The sequence below is a fragment of the Scyliorhinus torazame genome, chromosome 20 (assembly GCF_047496885.1).
Source record: "Scyliorhinus torazame isolate Kashiwa2021f chromosome 20, sScyTor2.1, whole genome shotgun sequence".
Lineage (NCBI taxonomy): Eukaryota > Metazoa > Chordata > Chondrichthyes > Carcharhiniformes > Scyliorhinidae > Scyliorhinus > Scyliorhinus torazame.
Genome location: NC_092726.1, coordinates 141,297,826 through 141,313,832, shown reverse-complemented (window position 1 = coordinate 141,313,832; position 16,007 = coordinate 141,297,826).

Below are 16,007 nucleotides of genomic sequence, written 5' to 3'. Positions count from 1 at the left end.
GATACATAATATTCCCCTTTTCCATGTCCATCGCCAATAACACGCCAAGCGAAGTGAGGCCAAATATCAGACAGACGATGCGTAGCCACTCCATCATGCTCCACACCTGTAAAATAGCACTGGAGAAGGGAGGCAGGTTAGTATCCGACATTTTACAGTAGTGGAGATGGGCTCAATTTACAGTGATGTAGGTGGACCCAAGCACTTCGCCCCTCCACTTTAACTGCTGTGGGGGTGGTAAGGAGAACTTGGAAGGGCCCGTCCCATCGCGGCTCCGACCCCTTCCTAGTCCAATTTTTGACCATTACATAACTACCGGGCTGGACTGAAAGTGAGCTAGGTACTGGGCAATGGCTCGTGAGCCGCGCGGACTTGGCCATGGAGTTCCTTGAGCACTTGCGTAAGGGCTAGAACATAGGTGGTCATTTCCTCAGTCATCTGATGAAACTGAACCCGTCTGGGAACCTGCAGGCTCCAGGGAGTTCTAAGAGGCCTGCCATAGAGAATCTCGGCGGGAGAGAGCCGGGCCGGTCCCGCAGGTGTAACCCGCAGCTGGAAGAGGGCAACGGGGAGCAACTTAAGCCATGTCAGTCCCGTGTCTGCTCTTAATTTAGCCAATTTAGTTTTGAGGGTCTGATTGTGTCTTTCAACCACCCCGGCTGCCTGTGGTCTGTAAGCACAGTGTAACTGCTGGCGTATGCCCAACTGGGAGCAAAACTCCTTGTCAATTTGTCCAATAAAATGAGGCCCATTATCAGAACTTAACTGAGCTGGTATACCGTACCGGGGAATGATTTCCCTCATCAAGACTTTAACCACAGTAGCAGCTTTACTATAGATAGTCGGATACGCCTCAACCCATCTGCTGAACACATCCACAATGACCAAAACATATTTATAACATTGACACCTTTCCAACTCAATGTAATCCATTTGGAGCGTCTCAAAGGGACCACTGGGCAACGGGGTTTGCCCCTTCCCAAAAGGGATACCTTTTCCGGTGTTATATTGCTGACAAATCAAACACCGATTACTGATACTTTGGGCCAACACCTGCATTTTAGGGTGCCACCAAGTGTCCAGCAACAAATCACTAGTCCCCCGAGCCCCACAATGAGTTGCAAAGTGTACACATTCGATGACCCATAAAGCCAGTACATCAGACATACAAGTCTGATGTGCAGGCGTGGTCCATAAAGAGGAAACAGAATCATATGTACAACCTAACCGTTTCCACATTTGTTTATCACTCTCAGGAGCGTCCTCCTGTAACCTTATGACGTCTTGGATGGTTGGCATTGACTTGTCAGAAGCAGACACATTCATAGTAGATCGTTTAGTCTGACTTAACATTTTAGGCACCATCACTTGCTGAATTTGTGCGGCTGTGCGCGCTGCACAATCTGCTCGTTCATTACCAACGTCAACTGGGGTTGTACCATTCGTGTGGGCAGCACATTTAATAACGGAAATCTGCGCTGGCAGAAGGAGGGCCTGCAGTAGGTCATTAACTAAACCCGGGTGGGATATTTGACCACACATAATCATGTCAGGTTGTTCTGACGAAATGTCACTCAAATCGCCCCTTATTGTGGTAGTTTCCTGAATCAAGGCTAAACAGTCGTGGCCAGGTGCGTCTTCATGGACAGGGGGACCACTAAGAAAACAGGCTGGATTGATAGTGGTACAGTATTTAAATGTCAGACGTGGATTGTTCAAAAGGTATATCTCATACCTATTCTGACGAGCTGCGGTAAGATGCTGACCATTCGCCCCATATCCCTGGCATGGTACTGGTCATGGACCTGACGTGTAATATGAGGGCTTACCGAAGCTGACTGTGGCCATAAATGTGGTGATATTGTAACAAAATCGGCTGTACCTTCTTTTCCCGTGACTGTGGCTGTAACCTTGACTGGCCATTCGGTCTCAAGTAATGGCCAGTATTTGTCCTCCAACTCCCTGTTTCGTCCAGTTCTGTCATAGGCCAGGGTAACGTGATGCAGTGATAGTGGCTGTTCAATGTCTAACGTCCACCACTGGGGGGTGATAGAAATATAGCACTGTTGTCTCATCCTCCTCTTCGCTGATCCACCCACCCAAAGTCACCACATTGGAGCTCCTGCTGGCAAACCACCATCTCTGCCGCCCGTTGGGACCGCAGATCATCCCCCTTCACCACACACTCAGTCCCAACCTCCGCAACTGAGCCTCCCCCCCGGCCCACACCCTCCCTCCAGCAAAACCCGACTGCCCCTGCCATCTGGGAAGGGCCGTTCCCCGTCCAATCCATGCCACCACACTTCACAGCAGCAACCACAGAAGGCGGCAGGCAACGCACCAACACAGCACAGCATTGAGGGGAACCCTGACCACCCCGATACAGCAAATCGCCCGACTGCCCCCGGTAGACTTCACCAAAACGCCCCAGACATTCCTATGGCTCATCAATCTTCCTAGGTTTTAGGTCTAAGATAACAGAAAGATTTATGGGCCTTTGAAATGTGCTATTCAACGCATTCAAGATCTGTGTCCTTCTTTTCTCTATTTGCTCTCTTTTTTTTAAAAACTTAAAAATGTTTGAAAATTCAAATTGAATTACTGCAACTTGCAAGCTTAGCTCTGATCTCAACTCAGAACTAAATTTACAATTTGCTTAACACAAACTTGTATAACATTTACAACTTAATTATTTCTTTATCTTAACAATTTTTTCTTTTAACAAGTTTTTTTTTTCTGTTACATACACATACGTATTAGCAAAATCAACTATCATAAGTATTAGCAAAATCAATTATCATCTTCAGATTGACACTTTTTAAAATGGTGTCCATGATCTTCTTTAAGTTTCTATTAATCTCCAGATAAAATGAGATAAACCTTATTTCAAGTTAGTAAAATTTAAGATTCTGGCAATTTCAATCAATTGCTTTCGAAAATAATAACTTTTATCAAAGAGGTGGAGAAACCCACTGGTTTCCTTTAATTAATTCAAAACGTAACTTTGCTGGTGTTCACTGACTCAAAGGAAAGGTATCCGATTACACTGCAGACTGTTATCTCAAGGCCTGAGTGAGAAGCACAGTCTGTTTTCAACTCCGCCTGCTGCTGTTAACCCTTTGAGAGACTTCTGCTTCAACCTCACAATCTCAACTAGACCTCGGAACTTTACAGTCCAAGGAGACAATTTTAGCTGAATCAACTATATATTTAAAACACTCACACATAGAGTTGAACCATCTTCAGATTTAAAAACAGTTATACTGGACTGAACCCCCATCTATTGAAGTCCCATCAGCCCCTGAACCCATATAATAGACTGAACCTTTATTATTTAAAGTCCCATCAGCCTCTGAACCCTAATAATAGACTGAACCTTTATTATTTAAGTCACATCAGCCTCTGAACCCCGATAATAGACTGAACCTTTATTATTTAAAGTCCCATCAGCCCAAAACCCTAACCCAAGCCGAAACAACAATATGAAATCCCATCAATTAAAGTGCTAATCCCCAGACTGACCTGTGATTTCGTCGAGGCGGTCTTTCTGTGCCAACCGCGAGTGACCAGACTAATCAGACGATAAGAAGAGGGGAACAATCAATGCTGGTCGTTTTCCATTTCTACATTGAGGGCCCTTTGTTCCCGTCCTCCTGTTCATAATCAGTCTAATTCTGATTTCGCAGTTGGAACAGGATCGCCCAGAGAAATCCCGGGTTTCGGCACCAAATGTTGATCTCCAAATTTCTTTCTCTGTCAGTCTGGCCTCAATAAAAGTTGAGACGGATTCGCACGTAAACAGAAGTTTTTTATTTAGCTTGCAAGCTTAATCATCTTACAGAAATGTAAGAGACATCCAGCCTCTTTCATTCCAGAAAACGACTGAACTAACAGACAAAGGGTTCTCTGCAAAATCAGTTCAAATGGTATCAAGTTTCACATACTCGACGGACATAGGTCAGCCTATGTCTCTCCTGACCTGTTCGATCTATTCTGATTGGCTCACTTCCAATCCCTCTCTCTGGCCCCTATCAATGAAGCATCACCCTCATAGACACACCTCTTCCTGCTTTTTCCATGCGGTGTCAAATTCCTTTGTCCCTAACTGCAAAAATCAAAGTGGCTTATTTCTACATTACATTAACTAGTAACTCTAAAGTAACTATTTTATATCACATTGTGGCTTATTTCTACATTACATTAACTAGTAACTCTAAAGTAACTATTTTATATCACATTCGTCAATTGTTGCGCCGACCTGTGTCAACACTCTAAAGACCATCTACATTATTCCCTTCTCATCCATATGTTTATCCAATGACCATTTACATGCCCTAAATGTTGGTGAGTTCACTACTGATACAGGCAGGGCATTCAACGCCCTTACTACTCTCTGAATAAAGACCATAAGACCATAAAACATAGGAGCGGAAGTAAGGCCGTTCGGCCTATCGAGTCCACTCCACCATTCAATCATGGCTGATTTCAACTCCATTTACCCGCTCTCTCTCCATAGCCCATAATTCCTCGAGAAATCAAGAATTTATCAATTTCTGTCTTAAATAAACTCAACGTCCCGGCCTCCACCGCCCTCTGTGGCAATGAATTCCACAGACCCACCACTCTCTGGCTGAAGAAATTTCTCCTCATCTCTGTTCTAAAGTGACTCCCTTTTATTCTAAGGCTGTGCCCCCGGGTACTAGTCTCCCCTGCTAATGGAAACAACTTACCTACATCCACCCTATCCAAGCCATTCATTATCTTGTAAGTTTCTATTAGATCTCCCCTCAACCTCCTAAACTCCAATGAATATAATCCCAGGATCCTCAGACGTTCATCGTATGTTAGGCCTACCATTCCTGGGATCACCCGTGTGAATCTCCGCTGGACCGCTCCAGTGCCAGTATGTCCTTCCTGAGGTGTGGGGCCCAAATTTGCTCACAGTATTCTAAATGGGGCCTAACTAATGCTTTATAAAGCTTCAGAAGTACATCCCTGCTTTTATATTCCAAGCCACTTGAGATCAATGACAACATTGTATTTGCTTTCTTAATTACGGACTCAACCTGCAAGTTTACCTTTAGAGAATCCTGGACTAGGACTCCCAAGTCCCTTTGCACTTCAGCATTATGAATTTTGTCACCGTTTAGAAAATAGTCCATGCCTCTCATCTTTTTGTTTCCAAAGTGCAAGACCTCGCACTTGCCCACGTTGATTTTCATCAGCCATTTCTTGGACCACTCTCCTAAACTGTCTAAATCTTTCTGCAGCCTCCCCACCTCCTCCATTCTACCTGCCCCTCCACCTATCTTTGTATCATCGGCAAACTTAGCCAGAATGCCCCCAGTCCCGTCATCTAGATCGTTAATATATAAAGAGAACAGCTGTGGCCCCAACACTGAACCCTGCATGACACCACTCGTCACCGGTTGCCATTCCGAAAAAGAACCTTTTTTCCCAGCTCTCTGACTTCTGCCTGACAGCCAATCGTCAATCCCTGTCAGTACCTTGCCTCAAAAACCATGGACCCTTATTTTACTCAGCAGTCTCCCGTGAGGCACCTTATCAAAGGCCTTTTGGAAGTCAAGATAGATAACATCCATTGGCTCTCCTTGGTCTAACCTATTTGTTATCTCTTCAAAGAACTCTAACAGGTTTGTCAGGCACGACCTCCCCTTACTAAATCCATGCTGAGTTGTCCTAATCCGACCCTGCACTTTCAAGAATTTAGAAATCTCATCCTTAACAATGGATTCAAGAATCTTGCCAGCAACCGAGGTTAGGCTAATTGGCCTATAATTTTCCATCTTTTTCCTTGTTGCCTTCTTGAACAGGGGAGTGACAACAGCGATTTTCCAATCCTCTGGGACTTTTCCTGGCTCCAGTGACTTTTGAAAGATCATAACTAACGCCTCCACTATTTCTTCAGCTATCTCCTTTAGAACTCTAGGATGTAGCCCATCTGGGACCGGATATTTATCAATTTTTAGACCTCTTAGCTTCTCTAGCACTTTCTCCTTTGTGATGGCTACCATATTCAACTCTGACCCCTGACTCTCCGGAATTGTTGGGATATTACTCATGTCTTCTACTGTTAAGACTGACGCAAAGTACTTATTTTGTTCCTCAGCTATTTCCTTGTCTCCCATCTCTAGATTACCAGCGTCATTTTGGTGCGGCCCAATGTCAACTTTTGCCTCCCGTTTGTTTTTAATGTATTTAAATGAACTTTTACTATCATTCCTAATGTTACTGGCTAGCCTGCATTCATAATTGATCCTCTCTTCCCTTATCTCTCTCTTTGTTATCCTCTGTTTGTTTTTGTAGTCTTCCCAATCTTCTGACTTCCCACTACTCTTTGCAACATTATAGTCTTTCTGTTTTGCTTTGATGCATTCCCTAACTTCCTTTGTCAGCCATGGCTGCCTAATCCCCCCCCTGATAACCTTTCTTTTCTTTGGGATGAACCTCTGTACTGTGTCCTCAATTACTCCCAGAAACTCCTGCCATTGCTGTTCTACTGTCCTTCCCACTAGGCTCTGCTCCCAGTCGATTTTCGTCAGTTCCTCCCTCATGCCCCTGTAGTTACCTTTATTTAACTGTAACACCTTTACATCTGATTCTACCTTCTTTCTTTCAAATTGGAGATTGAATTCGACCATATCATGATCACTGCCTCCTAAGTGTTCCCTTACTTTAAGATCTTTAATCAAGTCTGGCTCATTACATAACACTAAGTCCAGAATAAAGAACCTACCTCTGATATCTGTCTTATATATATCTCCCCTCAATTTAAAGCTATGTTTCCTCGTGCTAGCCATCACCATCCGGGGAAAAAGGCTCTCACTGTCCACCCTATCTAATCCTCTGATCATCTTGTATGCCTCAATTAAGTCACCTCTTAACCTTCTTCTCTCTAACGAAACAGCCTTAAGTTCCTCAGCCTTTCCTCATAAGATCTTCCCTCCATATCAGGCAAAATCGTGGTAAATCTCCTCTGCACCCTTTCCAAAGCTTCCACATCCTTCCTATAATGCGCCGACCACAACTGCACGCAATACTCCAAATGCAACATGACCTCATGCTCCGAAACTCAATCCCTCTACCAATAAAAGCTGACGCACCATACGCCTTCTTAACAATCCTATCAACCTGGGTGGTAACTTTCATGGATCTATGTACATGGACACCGAGATCTCTATGTTCATCCACACTGCCAAGAATCTTACCATTAGCCCAGTACTCAGACCTCCTGTTACTCCTTCCAAACGAATCCCTTCACACTTTTCTGCATTAAACTGCATTTGCCACCTCTCAGCCCAGCGCTGCAGCTTATCCATGTCTCTCTGTAACCTGCAACATCCTTCCGCACTGTCCACAACTCACCGACTTCAGTGTAATCTGCAAATTTACTCACCCATCCGTCTACGCCCTTCTCCAGGTCATTTATAAAAATGAAAAACAGCAGTGGCCCCAAAACAGATCCTTGTGGTACACCACTGGTAACTGAACTCCAGGCTGAACATTTCCCATCAACCACCACCCTCTGACCATATGCTATCAGATTTGAGTTGGGCTGAAACCGGCTCTCGATTTCAGAGCACATGTTGCACTAATGGACCCCCTGACATTTCGTGTTTCTGACCGCACAGTTTGCACACGGTACACATTTGGTCCAAGCATTTTCACACACAGATCGGGGATGATGTCTTTAACTCTCCATCAATTTGTCAAGCAATCCAATTTGCTATGACAAAGGATGAACGAAACTTTCACATTCGCTCGAAGCCTAGGATGTGTTCTGTCCTCGGGAAGAATCACTCAAGATAACAGAATGGAAAATCAATATGACTTCCAGTCTAAACTCTAAAGGGTCAGTTTCTCCACCTTGTCACATGTGAGCGTTGAAACCGCTCAACATGATCTCCCTTTGATTGCACCATTCAATTCGGGGTGAGCTGCTGGGGTTAAATGTGGTGCGTGACCTCCAGTATCACTCGCATTTGACTGGATGCCTCCTCCACAACCGCTCTCTAGCAGGCGACCTGTATTCTCACATTTTACGCTGCAGAACCACTCTGCAAAGGCCTGACACCGTCATTGATTACACAGCGGAGCGTGGGTAGATGAGTCAGGAGCGTGCGCCCCTCAAAACTACAGAGATTATTCTTTCCTGCATATTGGTGCATCCGAGCTCCGCCAGGCCCGTCCGATGGTTGGAGAGTTTTCTCTGCACCTGGTGAATAATGTTTAGGTTCTCAAGATTCTCGGAAAGTAGTGACAGAGTGGATCACAATTATAACACCGGCCGGTTGACGCTAGTCCTGGGCTGGTCGGTAGCGCGGGATGTGTCCTGTTTTGGGTTCACCATGTCTCTTATCTGGATCGGGTCTCTCGTGATAAGGAGGGGAATGTAGCTTTAATCCCATCTCTCTGTGCTCACCGTCACTTTCCCAGATTGCCCAGTATCCCTGAGTTGGAGCAACAACATTTTGCCATTTGGGGGGATTCCCGTGGCCTGAGTTTCCCATCGTTGTGCTCGGATTAAACGGAGGAGGATCCACGTCGCAGTGTGTTTTGAATCGGGAGGATCAACAGATTCCCAAGCTTTTTGGCCACCTTGGGCTGCATGTGAGACGAACGCATTAATCAATCTGGTATCATTTGTGGTGCGCATGTCTTGTCAGAACAAATAATTTTGTTTCGAGTTTTGATCTCTCGAAACTCATCACAGTTTTGATTACAGAGATTGCTGCAATGATTATCACCCTCTCCTTTCGTGTTCATCTTGTTCAATGTACAAACCTCAATTCCTCGGCGTCACTCTGATATCCAGGCTGATTGTTTGATTTTAGTCAATGTCTGATGCAAGTCCTGTCTCATTGAAAATAGTTAACTGCACCTGCTTTTTCACTGCTCTGGTTTTTATTATTCCCTGAAGGACATTAGTGAACCAGCTGGGTTTTTACGACAGTCGAAAATGGTGTAATGGTCATCGTTCGTAATTTATTCCTTGATAATTATTGGATTCAATCTCTCCAAATGCCCTGGTTGCATTCAAACACAAGACCCCAGAGCAATATCCTGGGTCCCTGAATTACGACTAACTGCTTTTTTCAGATAATAGTAATCGGATCAGGCTCCGTGGACCCAAATTGTTTCCCTTGGGGGATTCCACTTTCCTTAAAACGAGACTCCTTTCAAGCTCCATTGTCTCTTCGGCAGCATCGCTTTGGCAACTGAGAGAGATCAGCGGCTCCAGACGGTGCGAGGGGAGAGATTGAAATCTGACATTCACAACCTGGCATGTTACAACAATGGCTGTGAATGTGAGAACAATGGATTGGAATGATACAACAATGTTTCCGAATCTGACAACAGTGGGTAGGAATGTTCCATCAATGGGTGAGAATCTGAAAACAATCATAGTTGATCATAATCTGAGAACAAAAGACTGGAATGTTCCAACAGTAAACAGGGGTTTATTCGCCGCGCTTTACCAACTTTCTACATTGTATAAATGGATGTCATTGGAAAAACGGATCTTTTGGACACTCCAAGTTATTCAGGCGGGTTACTATCCCTTCCTTGCTGGTTTCGGTGTCCCTGGTAAGAAACTTTATGTCTTTATTGCTCCAATCCATTGTTAACCACGGTATTTTGCTGTCATTTATATTTGGATGTGAAAATGGATTTTGTCAAGTTCAATCTGAAATACCTTTACCTCTCCGTCAATGTAACTTCACTGACCTGTCCAATGTCTGAGCCTTAAGAAAAGATAGTTCACAATCTCTGCAATTGCTTTCACGTTGAGGTGATTCCCGTACCCACATCATCTCCAGTACCAAATCTCTATTATATCACCTCCAAAATATCACTTCCCCAATTCTATCTTCGAAAACTCCTCACATATTGTCAACATGTGTCTTTGTTACAGTAGGACTCGAGAGCTCCAATGTAATCAGCGAAACCCTTCAGATTACCAAACATTGCAGCGCACAGAACATCCATGCCTCTGTAATTTGAACTGCAAATCACAGAACATCAGTTCAATCACCATTCTGATGCATGATGTGGACATGCCGCCGTTGGACTGGGGCTGGCACAGAAGAAATCTTACACCAGAGTAAAGTCCAACAGGTTTGTCACGAATCACTAGCTTTCGGAGCGCAGTTCCTTCCTCTGGTCCTTCCTCACCTGATGAAGGAGCTGTGGGCCGAAAGATAGTGATTCGAAACAAACCGGTTGGACTTTAACCTGGTGTTGTAAGACTTCATTCTGATGCAAGCAGACGCACATGTATTCCCTTTCGCGCTGCTCATTGACTTTTTCCATATTTCTGTAACATCTATCCACTGACGGCTGTTCCTAATCCCTTTTTGAAGTTAATTTACAGATATATGTATCTCTTCTTTGTCGCAATCTCTGGCGCTTTCTGTCACCAGGAGCCTGCGCTGAGACCATTACGTGATGGACGAGAATGCTTTCGAGCTGGGTAAAACACAGTGAGTTCAAGTGGTGAGTTCTAACGGGTTAAAAGGGGGTTACTAGTAATTAAACTGACCTTCAATTGAAAGCTACATCAGCCCTCAAATCGTGTAATTGAAAGCTACTCGTTTGGCGAGTTGAATTCCTGAAACAGGATGCGGCTGAGTTACACTCGACTGTATCTGTTGGATTGTGCAACTGGTTTAATTCTGTTTCCAGAGCATTGCATTTTGAGGCCACCAAACAGGGAAGCCAGTCAGTATTGTTTGTCTGCACTGTGAGTGCTACTTGGCAGGACGAGTGTGCTTTATAGTTGGGTGGAAAATACGGAGTTGGGTGAAATTGGCAGACGGTGAAACGGAAATATCGGACGCAGAGCTGAGCAGGAAATTATCGAACAGACCCTGGCAATGTAGAGGGGTGTCATGATTCACTGACAGTGTTCCGACTTGGGGGACGGGGTAGGGGGAGGGGGTGTGAAGAGTTTTATCACAGGAAGATGTGATTTTCTTGGCGAATAAGGAATCTGTCCAAATTTTAAAATCCATTTTACATTTCCTGGTATAAATTGTGTTCATATTGAGGTAATGGGGGAATATGAAAAATGTTTTAAAAGTGATAAAAATTAAAATATAATTTAAAAACCTAGAGCTTCAGGGGCGCGTGGTGTGTTCTTCCGGCATCATGTAACAGCTGATGGGCCCCATTGTGGTTCCTAGTGACCACATCTGGAGTAAGTGTTGGTTGCTCGAGGAACTGCAGCTGAGGTTTGATGAGTTGTATTCTGAGCTTCAGACGTTGCGACAGATCAGGGAGGGGGAGAGGTACCGAGACGTTGTGTTCCAGGAGGCAGGCACACCACCTAGGCACACTACCTTGAATTCAGCCAGCGGTCAGGGACAGACAGGAGCGTGTGGCTGCTATTGAGGCAGGTCGAAAGTATCGAACTTCAGGCACGGAGGTGTCTCAGCTCTTGACTTTGTCCAACAGATACGAGATACTTTCTCAATTGTTGATGGGGACAAGGACTGTAGGGAGGATGAGTTAGCTGACCACTGTTCCGTGGTACTGGAGTCCAAAGATGTGCAGGTTAGCTGGATTGGCCATGATAAATTGCCCTTAGAACCAACATTGTCCTTAGTGTTGGGTGGGGTTACTGGGTTATGGGGATAGGGTGGAGGTGTTGACCTTGGGTAGGGTGCTCTGTCCAAGAGCCGGTGCAGACTCGATGGGCCGAGTGGCCTCCTTCTGCACTGTAAATTCTATGATGATTCAAGCGGGTAAGCAAAAAGACAAGTGGTAGCAGTAGTGGATTCAATGATTAGGGAGACAAAGAGCAACCTTTATAAGCAGGACCAACAGTGTCACATGGTATGTTGGCTGCCCGGTGGCAGGGCGAGGGACATCTCTAACTGGCGTGAAGTTATATTGGAGTGGGAGGGGGATGATCCAGTTTTAGTGGCCCACATTGGGACAGACAACATAGTAAAGACAAGGAAAGAGGACCTGTTTGTGAATGATCATGAACTAGGCACAAAATAATCGAACAGGTCCTCAAGGATTATAATCTCTCGATTACTACCCTAGGCATCTGCAAACGGGCACAGGAATGCGAAAATTAGGGAGGTAAACACGCGGCTAAACGAGCGGTGCTGGTGTCGTGCCATTTCATGCGGAACTGGCATCAGTATGTTGACAAGATGGATATGTTCCGATGGATGGCGTCCACCTGAATTGGACTGGGGACATTGTTCCCGCAGGAAGGAGAAAATAGCGTGGTCACAAGGGCTTTAAACTAGCAAATAGCGGGAAGGGAAGGGTAAAACTACAAGATGTATAATGGTTAATGAGAACCAGAACAGCTGGTCAGCATGTGAGGAGAAGGGAGAGATTAATAGAATAACAGTCGGGGCTAGTCTATCCGCTGCGAAGGCGGAAGGACACGGGAAAAAAGTGTAACGTGACTGGGGGAGTGAAATTTGTGGATGAGGCACATTTTTACCAGAGATTAATGAAGGAGGTCAGAATGTGTGAAAAGCATAGAGCGCAAGAAAATCGTCCAAGCGAAAGACAAAGCAGTCGTACATATTTGGAAACCTTGTTCCTGAATGCACGCAGTTTTCGGAATAAGGTCAATGAGCTGATAGCATAAATAGATACACAAGGGTATGATTTGGCGGGGATCACTGAAACATGGTTGCAGGAGGACCGGGACTGGGAGTTAAATGTCCAAGGGAACTCAGTATTCCGAAAGGACAGACAGAATGGAACAGGAGGTGGTGTTGCTGTATTGGATAAAGATGACATCACGGTTGTGTTTAGAAATACTATTGGTACAAAGGGACAAGATGCTGATTTGATTTGGGAGGAAACAAAACAAAATCAAAGGAAACACGCTTTGTAAGGACAATCAATCGACAGCACAACTGGATACAAATGGGTATCATTTGGAAGGGGGTCACCTAGAAATGATTAGAACAAAGAACAAAGAACAATACGGTACAGGAACAGGCCATTCGGCCCTCGAAGCCTGTACCGGTCATGATACCGACATTTACCAAAACACTCAGTACTTATCATAGAAGTTTAGAAGTTTACAGCATGGAAACAGGCCCTTCGGCCCAACCAGTCCATGCCGCCCAGTTTTTACCATTAAGCTAGTCCCAGTTGCCCGCACTTGGTCCATAACCCTCTATACCCATCTTATCCATGTAACCATCTAAATGCTTTTTGAAAGACACAATTGTACCCGCCTCTACTACTACCTCTGGCAGCCCATTCCAGACACTCACTACCCTCTGAGTGAAGAAATTGCCCCTCTGGGCGCTTCTGAATCTCACCCCTCTCACCTTAAACCTATGCCCTCTAGTTTTAGGCTCCCCTACCTTTGGGAAAAGATGTTGACTATCTACCTTATCTATGCCCCTCATTATTTTATAGACCTCTGTAAGATCACCCCTAAGCCTCCTACGCTCCAGGGAAAAAAGTCCCAGTCTATCCAGCCTCTCCTTATAACTCAAACCATCAAGTCCCGGCAACATCCTAGTAAATCTTTTCTGCACTCTTTCTAGTTTAATAATATCCTTTCTATAATAGGGTGACCAGAACTGCACACAGTATTCCAAGTGTGGCCGTACCAATGTCTTGTACAACTTCAACAAGACGTCCCAACTCCTATATTCAATGTTCTGACCAATGAAACCAAGCATGCCGAATGCCTTCTTCACCACCCTGTCCACCTGTGACTCCACCTTCAAGGAGCTATGAACCTGTACTCCTAGATCTCTTTGTTCTATAACTCTCCCCAACGTCATACCATTAACTGAGTAGGTCCTGGCCTGATTCGATCTGCCAAAATGCATCACCTCACATTTATCTAAATTAAACTCCATCTGCCATTCGTCGGCCCACTGGCCTAATTGATCAAGATCCCGTTGCAATCCTAGATAACCTTCTTCACTATCCACTGTGCCACCAATCTTGGTGTCATCTGCAAACTTACTAACCATGCCTCCTAAATTCTCATCCAAATCATTAATATAAATCACAAATAACAGTGGACCCAGCACCGATCCCTGAGGCACACCACTGGTCACAGGCCTCCAGTTTGAAAAACAACCCTCTACAACCACCCTCTGCCTTCTGTCGTCCAGCCAATTTTGAATCCAATTGGCAACCTCACCCTGGATCCCGTGAGCTTTAACCTTCTGCAACAACCTACCATGCGGTACCTTGTCAAAGGCTTTGCTAAAGTCCATGTAGACAACGTCTACTGCACTGCCCTCATCTACCTTCTTGGTCACTCCCTCAAAAAACTCAATCAAATTTGTGAGACATGATTTTCCACGCACAAAGCCATGATGACTGCCCCGAATCAGTCCTTGCCTCTCTAAATGCTTGTAGATCCTGTCTCTCAGAATACCTTCTAGCAACTTACCTACTACAGACGTTAGGCTCACCGGCCTGTAGTTCCCAGGCTTTTCCCTGCTGCCCTTCTTAAACAAGGGCACAACATTCGCCACTCTCCAATCTTCAGGCACCTCACCTGTGGCTGCCGATGATTCAAATATCTCGGTTAGGGGACCCGCAATTTCCTCCCTAGCCTCCCACAACATCCTGGGATACATTTCATCAGGTCCCGGGGATTTATCTACCTTGATGCGCTTTAAGACTTCCAGCACCTCCTCGTCTGTAATATGCACACTTCTCAAGACATCACTATTTATTTCCCTTAGTTTCCTAACATCCATGCCTTTCTCCACCGTGAATACCGATGAGAAATATTCATTCAGGATCTCACCCAACTCTTGTGGCTCTGCACATAGATGCCCTTGTTGATCCTTAAGAGGCCCCACTCTGTCCCTAGTTACTCTTTTCCCCATTATGTATCTGTAGAATCTCTTTGGATTCTCCCTTGCATTATTTGCCAAAGCAATTTCATGTCCCCTTTTTGCCCTCCTGATTTCCCTCTTAACTCTATTTCGACAATCTCTATACTCTTCAAGGGATCTACTTGATCCCAGTTGCTTATGTACGTCATATGCCTCCTTCTTCTTTTTGACCAGAGTCTCAATATCTCGAGTCATCCAGGGTTCCCTACTTCTACCAGCCTTGCCCTTCACTCTAAAGGGAATGTGCTTACCCTGCACCCTGGTTAACACATTTTTAAAAGCCTCCCATTTACCAGCCGTCCCTTTGTCTGCCAATAGTCTCCCCCAATCTACCTCTGCAAGTTCCTGTCTGATACCATCAAAATTGGCCTTGCCCCAATTAAGAATTTTAACTCTTGGGCCAGACCTATCATTCTCCATAGCTATCTTAAAACTAATGGAATTATGGTCACTTGTCCCAAAGTGATCCCTCACTAGCACTTCTGTCACTTGCCCTTCCTTATTTCCCAAGACGAGGTCAAGTTTTGCCCCCTCTCTAGTCGGTCCATCCACATACTGAATGAGAAATTCCTCCTGAATACACTCAACAAATTTCCCTCCATCCAAGCCCCTAATGCTATGGCTGTCCCAGTCAATGTTGGGAAAGTTAAAGTCCCCTACTACTACCACCCTATTATTCTTGCAGCTATCTGTAATCTCCTTACATATTTGCTCCTCAATTTCCCGCTGACTATTTGGGGGCCTGTAGTACAGTCCTACCAAGGTGATCTCTCCCTTCTTATTTTTCAGTTCCACCCATATAGACTCAGTGGGCGAACCCTCGGATATATCCCCTCTAAGTACTGCTGTGATGTTCTCCCTAATCAAAAACGCCACTCCCCCTCCTCTCTTACCTCCTGTTCTATCCTTTCTATAGCATCTGTACCCCGGAACATTGAGCTGCCAGTCCTGCCCCTCCCTTAGCCATGTTTCAGTCATAGCTATAATATCCCAGTCCCATGTGCCCGTCCATGCCCTGAGTTCATCCGCTTTGCCCGTCAGGCCCCTTGCATTGAAATAAATGCAGTTTAATGTAGACCTTCCTTGCTCTCTGCCCTGCTTTCTCTGGTCATGCTTTACACACTCTCC